Raw genomic sequence first — 18498 nt, forward strand, 5'->3', positions numbered from 1 at the left:
TCTCTCCTTGACACTGTCTCTCTCCCTCTTTCCCTGACATTGTCTCTCCCTCTCTCCATGATGCTCTCTCTCTGACACTATCTTTTCCTCTCTTTGACACTGTTTCTTCCTCTCTCTCTTCCCATGACATTGTCTCTTTCAGTCTCCCTGACAGTCTCTCTTTTCCGGATGCTCTCTCTCTTTTTGACGCTATCTCTCTCTCTGTGACACTCTCTCCCTGACACTGTATCTCTCTCTCTCTCTCTCTGACACCCCTCTCTCCCTCTCCCTCACACCCTCTCTCTCTCTCTTCCTGATCCCCACTCTCTCTCTATCCCTTCCCGTTGCTATCTCTCTTTCTCCCTGACATCCTGTCTCTTGCTCCTCCCTTTCTTTAATTTCCTCTTTTTACATGAAACCCTCTCTCTTCTTTTCTTTCTCGCTCCTCTCTCTCTCTTTCACCATCTTCCTGACAACCTTTTTTGTCTCTCTCTCACTCCCCTCACTCTCTCTCCTGCTTCTCTAAGTGGCATTATAGTGACAACAGTGGGGGCTCTTTCAAGATCTTGCTATGGGGCCCATGACATTCTAGTTATGCCCCTGCCCTGCTCACTGTATCTTTAGTAAGAGAAATTAAACTGATCATATAGAAGATGTTTTGTCACAGTCAGACCGGCAATTTCCATAATCCAGTGAACAAATTATTTTTTATGGAAAACGAAACTGTTTTGTTTTTTTAAACAAAAACAGAAACTGTTTAAATAAAAAACATATCAAGCATAATAAAAAAACTTAGCCACACTTGTCAAGTATCCACAGTGAAAAAACTAACAGGAAGTCTATGTAGAAAGTTATTTGTAGAAAAATCTACTAATGACTAAGAAAAATTCAAGACAATCAAAGCAGCTTGTTCAAGTGTCCTTCCTGATTGAAACAGAGTTTGCAGCATAGATGGATCATGCACTGCTCCCCAAAAGGTGTACCCCCACCAGAGAAGGCACTACTGTGTGGTGTAATGTGAATAAGGAGCAATATTGTGTGGATTAATGTGAATTATTGACACCACTTTGTGATGCAAAGTGAATAAGGTTGCACTGCTCTGTGGCATAGTTTAAATTGGGTCAACTATTGCATGGCCACACCCCTACCCAGCAGCCAGTGAAGTATGGCAGTACTGATTATGATGTCACAGATGAGAGAGTGTGGATAACAACTGATGAGCAGTGGGGTGTACTTCTGCTTTCCAGGTATTGTGTGCTAAGAATCCCTGTTACATTTGCATTGCAGGGATTAGTAACTGGCACCCTGGATGACATTATAATCAGTACTGCCATACTTTACTGGCTATGCCCTATCTCATCTGATTTTGGCAGCTAAGCAATTAAATTCCTGGTCAGTAGTTGGATGGGAGACCACCTAGGAATACCAGGTGCAGTAATTTTGACACAGAAAGCAGAAGTAGTGGAGAAACCCTCAATCTGAGCTTTTACTTTATTCTCTCCCCTAGAAGGTAGCCCTGCACATTTTACCTTACCTTCTCTATTTACAGACCACACACTTATTATCTATTATTCCATCAATAGGTATCTATCCCGTCCCCCATGCAGACAATCAAGCCATTTCTCTTGACAGAACATTAAGTCTTTGTTTACAACCAGGAGTGATTATCTATTGGCACAATTAAGAAACCAATATTGATACTCAAATCAAAGTGCCACAATATTGTAACCTAATATTGTGACCTAACTTTCTTCATCAATATTACATTCTGAACACCTCAAAACTACATGCTACCCCCCTAGAGGGTCCATTGGAGGTGCTCACCTTGTTCTAATCTTTACTGAGCAACTTTATCCTTGTAAATTTATGTTTGTAACCTTACTGTCTTTTTAATAATTGATTAAAAACTAATTTTAAAATCTTTTTCATTACTATATTAAGAGTGTCCCAACAACGAGTCTTTCTTTCCTATTTTATTTCTTTTAATGTTGTGATGTAGCCAAGTATGTGTTTGTTAATCTGGCTCTGTTCTCGTATTACTGATTCTACTTGTAGCTGTCTAACGCCGTAACTGGTCTTGGGAACACTATTAGTTATTACACAAAGAAAATGAAAATAAGTTCAAACTAAAATAATTGTGAGCTATTTGATTTTGGGTTGGTGACCAGAATTAAGATCTCTTTCATTAATATCCCTATATACTACAGAGTGTACACCATGTGTTTGAACATGAGTCACAGCTCATACAACAAATATGGCTCTATTGATCTGTCACCCCTTAAATTCCAACAATTATAAACTACTGTAGATATTATTTGGTTTACATAGTATTAGTACAAAAAATAGAGCTTAATGATGATGATGATGATGACGATGATGGTCTTACAATGTATCTGATCCTTTTACAGGTGCAACATTGGCAATTTACTGAATATGGAAGAATATGGACTATATATAGAACCATAACAATGCCTACCAGGCCATGGAACAAACAGTGTCATTTACAATTTTAGCCTCCGTATCATAATCATTTATTACATGTGAAGCATTCATTCAATATCCGAGCTACCATTGGATCACACATAGAGCACCAGTAGTATCTGCTCCTGTAGAAAACAGTAACAATCATTGTACTTACTGTACAGAACAGAGTGTAACAATCTCTTGTCTTGTAGGATGCAATGAAAGATCTGCGATTCCTATGGACTCTGAAGACTGAATGCTGTGTAGAATATTTTCTGTTGAAATAACAGATGGTATTAATAACAAGCAGAGGCCAAAAAACAAGCTGTTGGCAGCATCAAGAGTTCAGACTAGGACAGGATCATTAATACTAGGCACAATGGGGGTCATTCCGAGTTGTTCGCTCGTTATTTTTTTCTCGCAACGGAGCGATTAGTCGCTAATGCGCATGCGCAATGTCCGCAGTGCGACTGCGCCAAGTAAATTTGCTATGCAGTTAGGTATTTTACTCACGGCATTACGAGGTTTTTTCTTCGTTCTGGTGTTCGTAATGTGATTGACAGGAAGTGGGTGTTTCTGGGCGGAAACTGGCCGTTTTATGGGTGTGTTTGAAAAAACGATACAGTTTCTGGGAAAAACGCGGGAGTGGCTGGAGAAACGGAGGAGTGTCTGGGCGAACGCTGGGTGTGTTTGTGACGTCAAACCAGGAACGAAACTGACTGAACTGATCGCAGATGCCGAGTAAGTCTGGAGCTACTCAGAAACTGCTAAGAAGTGTCTATTCGCAATTCTGCTAATCTTTTGTTCGCAATTTTGATAAGCTAAGATTCACTCCCAGTAGGCGGCGGCTTAGCGTGTGCAAAGCTGCTAAAAGCAGCTTGCGAGCGAACAACTCGGAATGACCCCCAATGATCTGGCATTGACTGAATGACACAAAGTTCTTTATACACACATTTTATAAATTAATATAACAATAGATTCAGATAAAAAAACACCCTTATACCTACTAAAGGGAAATGTCTCTTGATATGATACTTAAATTATAAATAATATCAATGCAGTAAGAGACTGCTGCACCTATACCATGGAAAACAGTGTGACTCTGGTGCTGGTGCATCTGTGGATGTCTCTGGTGTGTTTCCACACTGCACATCTCCCAGGGCTAAGTGTACTTCACTACTGATGATGCTGAGTCATACATTACTCAGACACCAGGCACGCCTGCGTTTTTCCGCACACTCCCTGAAAACGGACAGTTTCTGCCCAGAAACACCCTCTTCCTGTCAATCACACTACGATCACTCCAGCGATGAGAAACACTCCAGCGATGAGAAAACGTCGTTCGGTCGTGAGTAAATGTGCTAAGTTTTGAGCTAAAATACTTAGCGCATGCGCGCTGCGTACCATGCGCATGCGCATTTTAGCCCTAATCGCTCCATTGTGAAAATTGGCAACGAGCGAACAACTCGGAATGAGGGCCATCTACAGGAGGATAACTTGGTGGTAGGAGGACATTCAGACATAAGCTGGTGATGGTCTTCCAGTGCTCCCGGTGGTGAATAATGTTAAACCAAGTCACTAAAATTAACCCTAAACCTCCACTCACTTTTCCTAACCCTAACCCACCACTCTCGCAGCGTTCCCCTAATGTCAGCATTCTGTAGAATGTCAACATTTCACATGTTGAAATTGCAGATGTTGACATTGTGAAAATGTTGACACTTTTAGCAGATGTGGACATGTTCTGTGTCGACATATCAACAATGTCAACATCATTATTGTCAACATTGTGGTATCAACATTATGACTGTCGATATTGTTGTTGTCCTCATGGCAGAACAATCTTAATCCCATTTAAATGTCGACACATTTTCATTAGAAGGATTTTAATATGTGACTGAATATATTTCAAAGACAAAGTCTGTGTGCATATGGAGATCCCCTGAGCAGTTTGCTATAGTTCTCCATCAAATTGAATTTATGTTGTGAACTTGAAAATTAACTCACACACTTACGAGGGTCTTTTCTGCTAGACAGCTGATGGCTGACAAGTTGTTACTTCTGTGTAATAAGGCTTCAGAGCACATTCAAGAGCACTACAACTATAACACCCACCTTTCACATAGAGCTAATCATGCTCACAGGAACAAGGATGCGCCCAGAATGCAGGCTCAGGTAGTGTATATAGGACTAAGGGGGACATTTACTAAGCAGTGAAAAGAGCGGAGAAGTGAGCTATTAAAAAAGTGGCACCATCAACCAATCAGCAGCTCTGTATCATTTTATAGCATGCAAATTATAGATGTTATGTCAGTTCTGATTGGTTGCCATGGGCCACTTCTCCACTGGCTCACTTCTCTGCTCTTATCACTGCTTAGTAAATGTCCCCCTAAGTGGCTAATGAGGAGTAGGCATTCTGTGATGTGTCTATCTGCAGTAATACTGCTATTAGCACAGCCTATCTTTTGTGAAGCTGCTAACAGCACAGCCAGAAGTAGCTGCTGTTAGTGCAGCCTCCTTACATGCTAACACTGCACAGCATCTCTGTCCTGGCATAACATTGCTCCCCCTCTGAGTAGGATGTTGAAGGACTCCCAAACAAATATTAATTTAAGCACAGCTTTCAGTCTTTCTGCATTAAGTTCTTTGTCTGGAGCCCAGGACGTTCCTTTTGGGTCATAGCCCTTCCAATGGACTAAGTAGCGACGCGGTTATGGATCTTCTTAGAATTAAGAATTTTGCCCCCCACAAGTGGCACTAATAGTCCAAAAGTAAGTGTCTTAATGGATGCATTGCAGACTCATACCTCATGGCACTTGACAAACTCTTGGATGTCATGTCTCATAAATGGCCACCATACTGCTCTTTCAAGTATTTGAAAATTGTTGGGAATTCCTGCACTCAGGTGGAGCATTATGCTTTTATGTGACTGGAAAAATCCTGGGAAAGTGTTGCCACAATCTTATTTAGTGGAATGGTAGGATCTTTAGGCAAGGAATAAAGATGAGAGGTCAGGAAAGTTCAGGATATGGCGTCTCACTTAAGGTTATTTAAACTTGATCTTTAAGTAATAGTACAAAAAACAAGCGACCAGCAGACATCCACGGAAGCCTGATGTGCTATGACATGTTAATGCGATGATCTGTAGGACTAATGCAGGAGTTTGTGTGTCTGCAAGTGGAGAGCCCATACCACCCACTGAGTTTATGTCACACGGCACAAGAGCACTTGTACCAGACCCAGGCTAGGGGCAAGAGATCTGTCAGAACCAGGCTTCTCATCCTCTAGTGCATGACTTGGAATTACAGAAAGCTTATGATACATGCCCACAATACTCCCATGACACTGCAAAACATCAGGGTAGTTATGTATGATAACCAACTCAGAAAAAGATTTTAAAATTACTTTTTAATCAATTATTAAAAAGACAGTAAGGTTTCAAACATAAATTTACAAGGATAAAGTTGCTTAGTAAAGATTAGAACAAGGTGATCACCTCCAATGGACCCTCTAAGGGGGTAGCATGTAGTTTTGAGGTGTTCAGAATGTAATATAGATGAAGAAAGTAAGGTGACAATATTAGGTTATGATAATGTGGCACTTTTATTTGGGTATCAATATCGGTTTCTTAATTGACCCCACAGCTTCCCCTACACCCAGTCACGGGCTGCCTCCAAAGTCCACCTCTCCCTCAGATACCGCTAATAGTATGCCCCCGACCTCGACCTACCAGGATGTAGGATGCAGCAGGATATAGCAGCTTCCCCCACCCCACACGGCAGCAATCAATGGGACAGATTGGATAGCTCCCAGCATCAGAGCAGTGAGGTGCCGCGATTCGAGGGTGTTTAGGCGTCGGGGCCTAATGCCATGAAGTGCACGCCTCCATCAGACACCTGGGCTCACTGCTGCATTGAGGTACAGTAGTATCTATTTGCTTGTTCCCCCTCCTTCCCCTCTCTTTGTTGCTCATCTCTCTTTTTCTCTCTCTCCCTGACACTGGGCCTAATTCAGACCTGATCATATCAGAAAATTTGTTAGCAGATGGGCAAAGCCATGTGCACTGCAGGAGGAGGGGGGGGGGAGATATAACATGTGCAGAGAGAGTTGGATTTGGGTGGGTTGTGTTAAAACTGGAATCTAAATTGCAGTGTAAAATAAAGCAGCCAGTATTTACTCTGCACAGAAACACTATAACCCCCCAAATCTTGCTGTGTCTGCACATGTTATATCTGCCCCCCTACAGTGCACATGGTTTTGCCCATCTGCTAACAAATTTGCTGCTACGATCAGGTCTGAATTAGGCCCACTATCACTATCTCCCTCACTATCTTCCTGACACTGACACTGCCTCTCTCTTCCACTCTCTCTCTCCCTGACACGTTCTCTCTATTCCTCACTCTCTTCCTGTCTCTATCTCTGCCTCTATCCTTGACATTCTCTCTCTCGACACTGATTCTCCTTCTCTCCCCCTGACACTGTCTTTCCCAGATACTGTCTCTCTTTCCCTCTCTTCCCCCTGACATACTCTATCCTTTATACTGTCCTTCTCTCTTTCTCTCAACCTGACTTTCTCTCTCTCTCTTTCCCCTGACACTGTTTCTCTCTCACCCTCTTTCCTTGACACTGTCTCTCTCATCCTCCCTCCTTGACACTGTCTCTCTCCCTGAAACTCTCTCTCCCTCTCTCCCCCTGACACTCTCTCCTTGACACTGTCTCTCTCCCTCTTTCCCTGACACTGTCTCTCCCTCTCTCCGACACTATCTCTTCCTCTCTCTTTGACACTGTTTCTTCCTCTCTCTCTTCCCATGACATTGTCTCTTTCAGTCTCCCTGACAGTCTCTCTTTTCCTTATGCTCTCTCTCTATCTTTGACGCTATCTCTCTCTCTGTGACACTCTCTCCCTGACACTATCTCTCTCTCTCTCTCTCTCTCTCTCTCTCTCTGACACCCCTCTCTCCCTCTCCCTTACACCCTCTCTCTTTCTCCTCCCCCTCTCTCTCTTCTTGATGCCCACTCTCTCTTTATCCCCTCCCATTGCTATCTCTCTCTTTCTCCCTGACACCCTCTCTCTCGCTCCTCCCTTTCTTTAATTTACTCTTTTTACATGAAACCCTCTCCCTCCCTTTCTTTCTCGCTCCTCTCTCTTTTTCACCATCTCCCTGACAACCTTTTTGTCTCTCTCTCACTCCCCTCATTCTCTCTCCTGCTTTTCTAAGTGGCATTGTAGTGACAACAGTGGGGGGGCCCTTTCAAGATCTTGCTATGGGGTCCATGACATTCTAGTTATGCCCCTGCCCTGCTCACTGTAGCTTTAATACTACTACATAGGAACAAAGGGTGCAGGTGCACCATGCACCATTAAAATTATTATAACCATAATATAATATTTGAGGTTCTTGGCATATATTGGCCAGTATATGAGCCTGCCCACCTGCTTCACGGTAACCTCATCGGACAGGTCCCTAACACTATAGGGGTTCCCCTCCGGGACGCAGACCACCCCAGCCAAACCACCCCAGGGCATCACACAGAAAAAGGATAGGAGTGAAAGATCAGTGTTAAGCAAATGAAAGAGGCTGCTGAATGTAAAAGAAAAGAAGAGGACAGCAGTAAGGTGTCAGAGTGTCAGAATGTGAGGTTTAGCTTAGCAGTGTTATAAGTGTAAAAAATATATGTGAAAAAAGCTACATAAATATAAAACAAACACAGTGTGATATAAGTGTAAAAGTAAATGTAAGGTGGTGATGCCCCAAGGTGTCCCAGCCAGAGCAATACAGGGAGCCCCACGCCCCAAAAGCTCACCCCCAAACTGACTTTGTATATAATTAAAAGGATCATACCTATGTCTTTTGTGCAGTCAGAATGTGCTGTTTCCCTGTTTAAAAGCCTGAGAGGCAGTGGGTGGGGTGCTAATTCAGAGATGAAGGTTGTCCCAATCCCTCAGGTGTGTATACACACACATAATATAGACTATATGGAAACGGGGCCTGGACTGCACACCCTAGTTTATTATAATGGGATGTGCTACCTTGCTGGGACTAAGTACTGTAATACTACAACATAGGAACAAAGGGTGCAGGTGCACCATACACCATTAAAATTATTATAACCATAATATAATATTTGAGGTTCTTGGCATATATTGGCCAGTATATGAGCCTGCCCACCTGCTTCACGGTGACCTCATCGGACAGGTCCCTAACACTATAGGTGTTCCCCTCCGGGACGCAGAGCAACCCCAGACCACCCCAGCCAAACCACCCCAGGGCATCACACAGAAAAAGGATAGGAATGAAAGATCAGTGTTAAGCAAATGAAAGAGGCTGCTGAATGTAAAAGAAAAGAAGAGGACAGCAGTAAGGTGTCAGTGTTAGAATGTGAGGTTTAGCTGAGCAGTGTTATAAGTGTAAAAAATATATGTGAAAAAAGCTACATAAATATAAAACAAACACAGTGTGATGTAAGTGTAAAAGTAAATGTAAGGTGGTGATGCCCCAAGGTGGCCCAGCCAGAGCAATACAGGGAGCCCCACGCCCCAAAAGCTCACCCCCAAACTGACTTTGTATATAATTAAAAGGATCATACCTATGTCTTTTGTGCAGTCAGAATGTGCTGGTTCCCAGTTTAAAAGCCTGAGAGGCAGTGGGTGGGGTGCTAATCCAGAGACGAGGGCTGTCCCAATCCCTCAGGTGTGTATACACACACATAATATAGACTATATGGAAACCGGGCCTGGACTGCACACCCTAGCTTATTATAATGGGATGTGCTACCTTGCTGGGACTAAGTACTGTAATACTACAACATAGGAACAAAGGGTGCAGGTGCACCATACACCATTAAAATTGTTATAACCATAATAGCTTTAGTAAGAGAAATTAAACTGATCATATAGAATATGTTTTGTCACAGTCAGATCAGCAATTTCCCTAATCCAGTGAACAAATTATTTTTCATGGAAAATCAAACTTTTTTTTTGTTTAAACAAAAACAGAAAACTGTTTAAATAAAAAACATACCAAGCATAACAAAATGACTTGGCCACACTCGACAAGTATTCACAGTAAAAAAAACTAACAGGAAGTCTATGTAGAAAGTTATTTGTAGAAAAATCTACTAATGACAACAAAAAATAATTAACAAAAATTCAAGAAAATCATAGCAGCTTGTTCAAGTGTCCTTCCTGATTGAAACAGAGTTTGCAGCATAGATGGATCATGTACTACTTCCCTAAAGGTATACCCCCACCAGAGAAGGCACTACTGTGTGGTGCAATGTGAGTAAGGAGCAATATGGTGTGGATTAATGTGAATTATTGACACCACTTTGTGATGCAAAGTGAATAAGGTTGCACTGCTGTGTGGCAAAATTTAAATTGGGTCAACTATTGCATGGCCACACCCCTACCCAGTAGCCAGTGAAGTATGGCAGTACTGATTATGATTAGAGATGAGCGAGCTCGGTTCATCGAGATCCGAACCCCCCCCCCCCCCCGAACTTCACGTGATTTACACGGGTCCGAGGCAGCCTCGGTTCTTCCCGCCTTACTCGCAAAACCCGAATGAGGCAAAACGTCATCATCCCGCTGTCGGATTCTCGCGAGATTCGGATTCCATATAAAGAGCCGCGAGTCGCCGCTATTTTCACTCGTGCATTGTAGATTGAGCAGAGAGGACGTGGCTGCATTCTCTGCCTGAATAGCACAATATCAGCTAAATATCAGCTCAATATCTGTGCTCAGTATCAGTGCTGCATTGTGGTGACCAGTATATTGTAGTACAGTACAGTAGTCCATTGCTGTATTTTGCTGCTCCGTGTCAGTTCTAGTATCCTGAACAGTGCTCAATATCTGTGCACAGTATCAGTGCTGCATTGTGGTGACCATTAAGTAGTCCATTGCTGTATCTTGCTGCTCCGTGACAGTTCTAGTATCCTGAACAGTGCTCAATATATGTGCTCAGTGTCATTGCTGCATTGTGGAGACCAGTATATAGTAGTACAGTACAGTAGTACAGTGCTGTTCTCGCTGCCCAGTGTCATTTCTAGTATCCTGAACAGTGCTCAATATCTGTGCTCAGTATCAGTGCTGCATTGTGGTGACCAGTATATAGTAGTACAATACAGTAGTCCAGTGCTGTTCTCGCTACCTGGTGTCAGTTCTAGTATCCTCATCAGTGCTCAATATCTTTGATCAGTATCAGTGCTGCATTGTGGTGACCAGTATATTGTAGTATAGTACATTAGTTTATTGCTGTATCTTGCTGCTCCATGTCAGTTCTAGTATCCTGAACAGTGCTCAATATCTGTGCTCAGTATCATTGCTACATTGTGGTGACCAGTATATAGTAGTACAGTACAGAAGTCCATTGCTGTATCTTGCTGCTCCGTGTCAGTTCTAGTGTCCTGAACAGTGCTCAATATCTGTGCTCAGTATCATTGCTGCATTGTGGTGACCAGTATATAGTAGTACAGTGCAGTAGTCCAGTGCTGTTCTCGCTGCTCAGTGTCAGTTCTAGTATCCTGAACAGTGCTCAATATCTGTGCTCAGTATCAGGACCGCATTGTGGTGACCAGTATATAGTAGTACAGTAAATAAGTCCAGTGCTGTTCTCGCTGCATGGTGTCAGTTGTAGTATCCTCATCAGTGCTCAATATCTGTGCTCAGTATCAGTGCTGCATTGTGGTGACCAGTATATAGTAGTACAGTACAGTAGTCCATTGCTGTATTTTGCTGCTCCGTGTCAGTTCTAGTATCCTGAACAGTGCTCAATATCTGTGCTCATTATTATCATTGCTGCATTGCGGTGACCAGTATATAGTAGTACAGTACAGTAGTCCCGTGCTGTTCTCGCTGCCCAGTGTCAGTTCTAGTATCCTGAACAGTGCTCAATTTCTGTGCTCAGTATCAGTGCTCCATTGTGGTGACCAGTATATAGTAGTACAGTAGTCCAGTGCTGTTCTCACTGCCTGGTGTCAGTTCTAGTATCCTCATCAGTGCTCAATATATGTGCTCAGTATCAGTGCTGCATTGTGGTGACTAAAAGTCCAGTGTCTTGTGCTGCATCTTGCGGCTGTAGGGTGCTGTGGTAGTATCCTGTCACTGTGCATAGGTCATCATCATTCCAGTCACAGTGGTATCTGGTATCTATCTAGTGGTATCTAATTCCAGACATTAATGCCATCTAATTCCAGATATATTACTGGCATATAATTCCACACATTAAAAAATGGAGAACAAAAATGTGGAGGGTAAAATAGGGAAAGATCAAGATGCACTTCCACCTAGTGCTGAAGCTGCTGCCACTAGTCATGGCAGAGACGATGAAATGCCATCAACGTCGTCTGCCAAGTCCGATGCCCAATGTCATAGTAGAGAGCATGTAAAATCAAAAAAACACGGAGTGGCAACGAATGGCTAAGGCCCTCTCCTACATTCCTCATGACTAGTGGGTCAGCTTCACATGAGGATGGAAGCACTCATACTCCCGCTAGAAAAATGAAAAGAGTTAAGCTGGCAAAAGCACAGCAAAGAACTGTGCATTCTTCTAAATCACAAATCCCCAAGGAGAGTCCAGTTGTGACGGTTGCGATGCCTGGCCTTCCCAACACTGGACGGGAAGAGGTGGCTCCTTCCACCATTTGCACACCCCCTGCAAGTGCTGGAAGGAGCACCCACAGTACAGTTCCTGATATTCAAATTGAAGATGTCACTGTTGAAGTACACCAGGATGAGGATATGGGTGTTGCTGGCGCTGAGGAGGAAATTGACAAGGAGGATTCTGATGCAGAGGTGGTTTGTTTAAGTCAGGCACCCGGGGAGACACCTGTTGTCCGTGGGATGAATAAGGCAATTGACATGCCTGGTCAAAATACAATAAAAATCACCTCTTCGGTGTGGAATATTTCAACAGAAATGCAGACAACAGGTGTCAAGCCGTGTGTTGCCTTTGTCAAGCTGTAATAAGAAGGGATAAGGACGTTAACCACCTAGGAACATCCTCCCTTATACATCACCTGGAGCGCATTCATCAGAAGTCATTGACAAGTTCAAAAACTTTGGGTGACAGCGGAAGCAGTCCACTGACAACTAAATCCCTTCTTCCTCTTGTACCCAAGTTCCTGCTAACCTCACCACCAACTCCATCAATGTTAATTTCCTCCTTAAACAGGAACGCCAATAGTCCTGCAGGCCATGTCACTGGCAAGTCTGACGAGTCCTCTCCTAACTGGAATTCCTCTGATGGATCCTTGAGTGTAACGCCTACTGTTGCTGGCGCTGCTGGGAGTCGATCGTCATCCCAGAGGGGAAGTCGGAAGACCACTTGTACTACTTCCAGTAAGCAATTGACTGTCCAAAAGTCCTTTGCGAGGAAGATGAAATATCACAGCAGTCATCCTGTTGCAAAGCGGAAAACTCAGGCCTTGACAACTATGTTGGTGTTAGACGTGCGTCCGGTATCTGCCGTTAGTTCACAGGGACTTAGAGCACAGGTTCTCAAACTCGGTCCTCAGGACCCCACACAGTACATGTTTTGCAGGTCTCCTCACAGATCACAAGTGAAATAATTAGCTCCACCTGTGGATCTTTTAAAATGTGTCAGTGACTAATTAATACACCTGTGCACCTGCTGGCTTACCTGCAAAACATGCACTGTGTGGGGTCCTGAGGACCGAGTTTGAGAACCACTGACTTAGAGAATTGCTTGAGGTAGTGTGTCCCCGGTACCAAATACCATCTAGGTTCCACTTCTCTAGGCAGGCGATACCGAGAATGTACACAGACGTCAGAAAAAGAGTCACCAGTGTCCTAAAAAATGCAGTTGTACCCAATGTCCACTTAACCACGGACATGTGGACAAGTGGAGCAGGGCAGCCTATGGACTATATGACTGTGACAGCACACTGGGTAGATGTATTGCCTCCCGCAGCAACAACAGCAGCGGCGGCACCAGTAGCAGCATCTCACAAATGCCAACTCGTTCCTAGGCAGGCTACGCTTTGTATCACCGCTTTCCATAAGAGGCACACAGCTGACAACCTCTTATAGAAACTGAGGAACATCATCGCAGATTGGCTTACCCCAATTGGACTCTCCAGGGGATTTGTGACATCGGATAATGCCACCAATATTGTGCGTGCATTACATGTGGGCAAATTTCAGCACGTCCCATGTTTTGCACATACATTGAATTTGGTGGTGCAGAATTTTTTTTAAAAATGACAGGGGCGTGCAAGAGATGCTGTCGGTGGCCCAAAGAATTGCGGGCCACTTTCGGCATTCAGCCACCGCATGCCGAAGACTGGAGCACCAGCAAACACTCCTGAACCTGCCCTGCCATCAGCTGAAGCAAGAGGTGGTAATGAGGTGGAATTCAACCCTCTATATGCTTCAGAGGATGGAGGAGCAGCAAAATTCCATTCAAGCCTATACATCTGCCTACGATATAGGCAAAGGAGGGGGAATGCACCTGACTCAAGCGCAGTGGAGAATGATTTCAATGTTGTGCAAGGTTCTGCAACCCTTTGAACTTGCCACACGTGAAGTCAGTTCAGACACTGCCAGCCTGAGTCAGGTCATTCCCCTTAACAGGCTTTTGCAGAAGCAGCTGGAGAGATTGAAGGAGGAGCTAAAACGGAGCGATTCTGCTAGGCATGTGGGACTTGTGGATGGAGCCCTTCATTTGCTTAACCAGGATTCACGGGTGTTCAATCTGTTGAAATTAGAGCACTACATTTTGGCCACTGTGCTCAATCCTAGGTTTAAAGCCTACATTGTATCTCTCTTTCTGGCAGACACAAGTCTGCAGATGTTCAAAGACCTGCTGGTGAGACAATTGTCAAGTCGTGGAACGTGACCCGCCAACAGCTCCTCCTTCATTTTCTACCACCACTGGAGCTGCCAGGAAAAGGATAACATTTCCAAAACCACCCGCTGGTGGTGATGCAGGGCAGTCAGGAGTGATAACTGACATCTGGTCCGGACTGAAGGACCTGCCAACGATTACTGACATGTCGTCTACTGTCACTGCATATGATTCTGTCACCATTGAAAGAATGGTGGAGGATTATATGAGTGACCGCATCCAAGTAGGCACGTCAGACAGTCCATACGTATACTGGCAGGAAAAAGAGGCAATTTGGAGGCTCTTGAACAAACTGGCTTTATTTTACCTAAGTTGCCCCCCTCCAGTGTGTACTCTGAAAGAGTGTTTAGTGCAGCCGGTAACCTTGTCAGCGATCGGCGTAGGAGGTTACTTCCAGAAAATGTGGAGAAGATGATGTTTATCAAAATTAATTATGATAAATTCCTCCGTGGAGACATTCACCAGCAATTGCCTCCAGAAAGTACACAGGGACCTGTGATGGTGGATTGCAGTGGGGACGAATTAATACTCTGTGAGGAGGGGGATGTACACAGTGAAAGGGGTGAGGAATCGGAGGATGATGATGAGGTGGACATCTTGCCTCTGTAGAGCCAGTTTGTGCAAGGAGAGATTGATTGCTTCTTTTTTGGTGGGGGCCCAAACCAACCAGTCATTTCAGCCACAGTCGTGTGGCAGACCCTGTCGCTGAAATGATGGGTTTGTTAAAGTGTGCATGTCCTGTTTATACAACATAAAGGTGGGTAGAAGGGCCCAAGGACAATTCCATCTTGCACCTCTTTTTTTTTATTTATCCTTTGCATCATGTGCTGTTTGGGGACTATTTTTAAAAGTGCCATCCTGTCTGACTCTGCAGTGCCACTCCTAGATGGGCAGGTGTTTGTGTCGGCCACTTGGGTCGCTTAGCTTAGTCATCCAGCGACCTCGGTGCAAATTTTAGGACTAAAAATAATATTGTGAGCTGTGAGGTGTTCAGAATAGACTGGAAATGAGAGGAAATTATGGTTATTGAGCTTAATAATACTATAGGATCAAAATTACCCCCAAATTCTATTATTTAAGCTGTTGTTGAGGGGTTTTTGAAAATAAAAACACCTGAATCTAAAACACACCCGAATCCGACAAAAATTCTTAAGGGAGGTTTTGCCAAAATGCATCCGAATCCAAAACATGACTGCGGAACCAAATCCAAAACCAAAACACAAAACCCGAAAAATGCCCGCTGCACATCTCTAATTATGATGTCACAGAAGAGAGAGTGTGGGTAACAACTGATGAGCAGTGGGGTGTACTTCTGCTTTCCATGTATTGTGTGCTAAGAATCCCTGTTACATTTGCATTGCAGGGATTAGTAACTGGCACCCTGGATGACATTATAATCAGTACTGCCATACTTTACTGGCTATGCCCTATCTCATCTGATTTTGAAAGCTGAGCAGTGAAATTCCTGGTCAGTACTTGGATGGGAGACCACCTAGGAATACCAGGTGCAGTAATTATATCATTTTGACACAGAAAGCAGATGTAGTGGAGAAACCCTCAACCTGAGCTTTTACTTTATCCTCTCCACTAGAAGGTAGCCCTGCACATTTTTTTTACCTTCTCTATTTACAGACCACACACTTATTATCTACTATTCCATCAATAGGTATCTATCCCGTCCCCCATGCAGACAATCAAGCCATTTCTCTTGACAGAACATTAAAGTCCCATATACATGGGAGAGATGTGTGCTTAGCAAACCGCTCAGCACACATCTCTCCCGCCGCTCAGCACACATTGCGGGTGAGGACAGAGGGGCGCTCATTTCACCCAGCGGGTGAAATAAGTGACGTGGTAGATTGGCCTGCATGCAGGCTTAATCTAGCACCGGCGATAGCGATACGCGGGGCCGCGCATCGCTATCGCTGTGGGGGGTACATACGAGTGATCTGTGCTTAAAATCTAAGCAATCTAGTCAGATTGCTTTGATTTTAAGCAGCGATCGCTCCGTGAGTACCCCCCTTCAGTCTTTGTTTACAACCAGGAGTGATTATCTATTGGCACAATTAAGAAACCGAAATTGATACCCAAATCAAAGTGCCACATTATAATAACCTAATATTGTCACCTTACTGTTTTCATCTATATTACATTCTGAACACCTCAAAACTACATGCTACTCCCTTAGAGGGTCAATTGGAGGTGCTCACCTTGTTCTAATCTTTACTGAGCAACTTTATCCTTGTAAATTTATGTTTGTAACCTTACTGTCTTTTCAGTAATTGATTAAAAAGTAATTTTAAAATCTTTTTCATTACTGTATTAAGAGTATCCCAACAACGAGTCTTTCTTTCCTCTTTTTTTCTTTTAATGTTGTGATGTAGCCAAGTATGTGTTTGTTAATCTGGCTCTGTTCTCGTATTACTGATTCTACTTGTAGCTGTCTAACGCCGTAACTGGTCTTGGGAACACTATTAGTTATTACACAAAGAAAATGAAAATAAATTCAAACTAAAATAATTGTGAACTATTTGATTTTGGGTTGGTGACCAGAATTAAGATCTCTTTCATTAATATCCCTATATACTACAGAGTGTACACCATGTGTTTGAACATGAGTCACAGCTCATACAACAAATATGGATCTATTGATCTGTCACCCCTTAAATTCCAACAATTATGAACTACTGTAGATATTATTTGGTTTACATAGTATTAGTACAAAAAATAGAGCTTGATGATGATGGTCTTACAATATATCTGATCTTTATACAGGTGCAACATTGGCAATTTACTGAATATGGAAGAATATGGACTACATATAGAACCATAACAATGCCTACCAGACCATGGAACAAACAGTGTCATTTACAATTTTAGCCTCCGTATCATAATCATTTATTACATGTGAAGCATTCATTCAATATCCGAGCTACCATTGGCTCACACATATAGCACCAGTGGTATCTGCTCATGTAAAAAACAGTAACAATCATTGTAATTACTGTACAGAACAGAGTGTAACATATTTTCTGTTGAAATAACAGATGGTATTAATAACAAGCAGATTTTAAAATTACTTTTTAATCAATTATTAAAAAGACAGTAAGGATACAAACATAAATTTACAAGGATAAAGTTGCTCAGTAAAGATTATAACAAGGTGAGCACCTCCAATGGACCCTCTAAGGGGGTAGCATGTAGTTTTGAGGTGTTCAGAATGTAACATAGAGGAAGAAAGTAAGGTGACAATATTAGGTTATGATAATGTGGCACTTTGATTTGGGTATCAATAATGGTTTCTTAATTGACCCCACAGCTTCCCCTACACCCAGGCACGGGCTGCCTCCAAAGTCCACCTCTCCCTCGGATACCGCTAATAGTGTGCCCCCCCCACGACGTAGGATGTAGCAGGATGTAGCAGCTTCTCCCACCCCAAACGGCAGCAAACAATGGGACAGATTGGATAGCTCCCAGCATCAGAGCAGTGAGGTGCCGCAATTCGAGGGTGTTTAGGCGTCGGGGCCTAATGCCGTGAAGTGCCTGCCCCCATCAGACACCTGGGCTCACTGTGCACTGAGGTACAGTAGTATCTATTGGCCTGTTCACCCCCCCCCCCCCCCCCCTTAACCTCCCTCTGTTGGTTATCTCTCTTTCTCTATCTCTCCCTGGCACTGGGCCTAATTCAGACCTGATCATAGCAACAAATTTATTAGCAGAAGGTTAAAACCATGTGCACTGCCTGGGGGGGCAGATATAACATGTGCAGAGAGAGTTGGATTTGGGTGGGGTGTTTTCAAACTGAAATCTAAATTGCAGTGTAAAAATAAAGCAGCCAGTATTTACTCTGCACAGAAACACTAAACCCCCCCAAATCTTACTCTCTCTGCACATGTTATATCTGCCCCCCCCATTACAGTGCACATGGTTTTGCCCATCTGCTAATAAATTTGCTGCTACGATCAGGTCTGAATTAGGCCCACTGTCACTATCTCCCTCACTCTCTTCCTGACACTGACACTGCCTCTCTCTTCCACTCTCTCTCCCTGACACGTTCTCTCTCTTCCTCACTCTCTTCCTGACACTGTCTCTATCTCTGCCTCTATCCTTCACATTCTCTCTCTTGACACTGTTTCTCCTTCTCTCCCCCTGACACTGTCTTTCCCTGACACTGTCTCTCTCTTCCCCC

At 43.5% G+C, this 18498-nt stretch overlaps 1 protein-coding gene across 4 annotated transcripts in view; it reads right to left on the minus strand.

Moving 5' to 3' along the window:
• Positions 1-18498, minus strand: part of LOC134909856 (amine sulfotransferase-like) — a 455842-nt gene that overhangs the window by 416216 nt on the left and 21128 nt on the right. For all 4 annotated transcript variants that reach the window (XM_063917179.1, XM_063917178.1, XM_063917181.1 and 1 more), the window contains one exon: positions 2618-2717. The gene's annotated coding sequence lies outside the window, so the exon portion shown is untranslated. The remainder of the gene's footprint in view (positions 1-2617; positions 2718-18498) is intronic.

The sequence above is a fragment of the Pseudophryne corroboree genome, chromosome 4 (assembly GCF_028390025.1).
Source record: "Pseudophryne corroboree isolate aPseCor3 chromosome 4, aPseCor3.hap2, whole genome shotgun sequence".
Lineage (NCBI taxonomy): Eukaryota > Metazoa > Chordata > Amphibia > Anura > Myobatrachidae > Pseudophryne > Pseudophryne corroboree.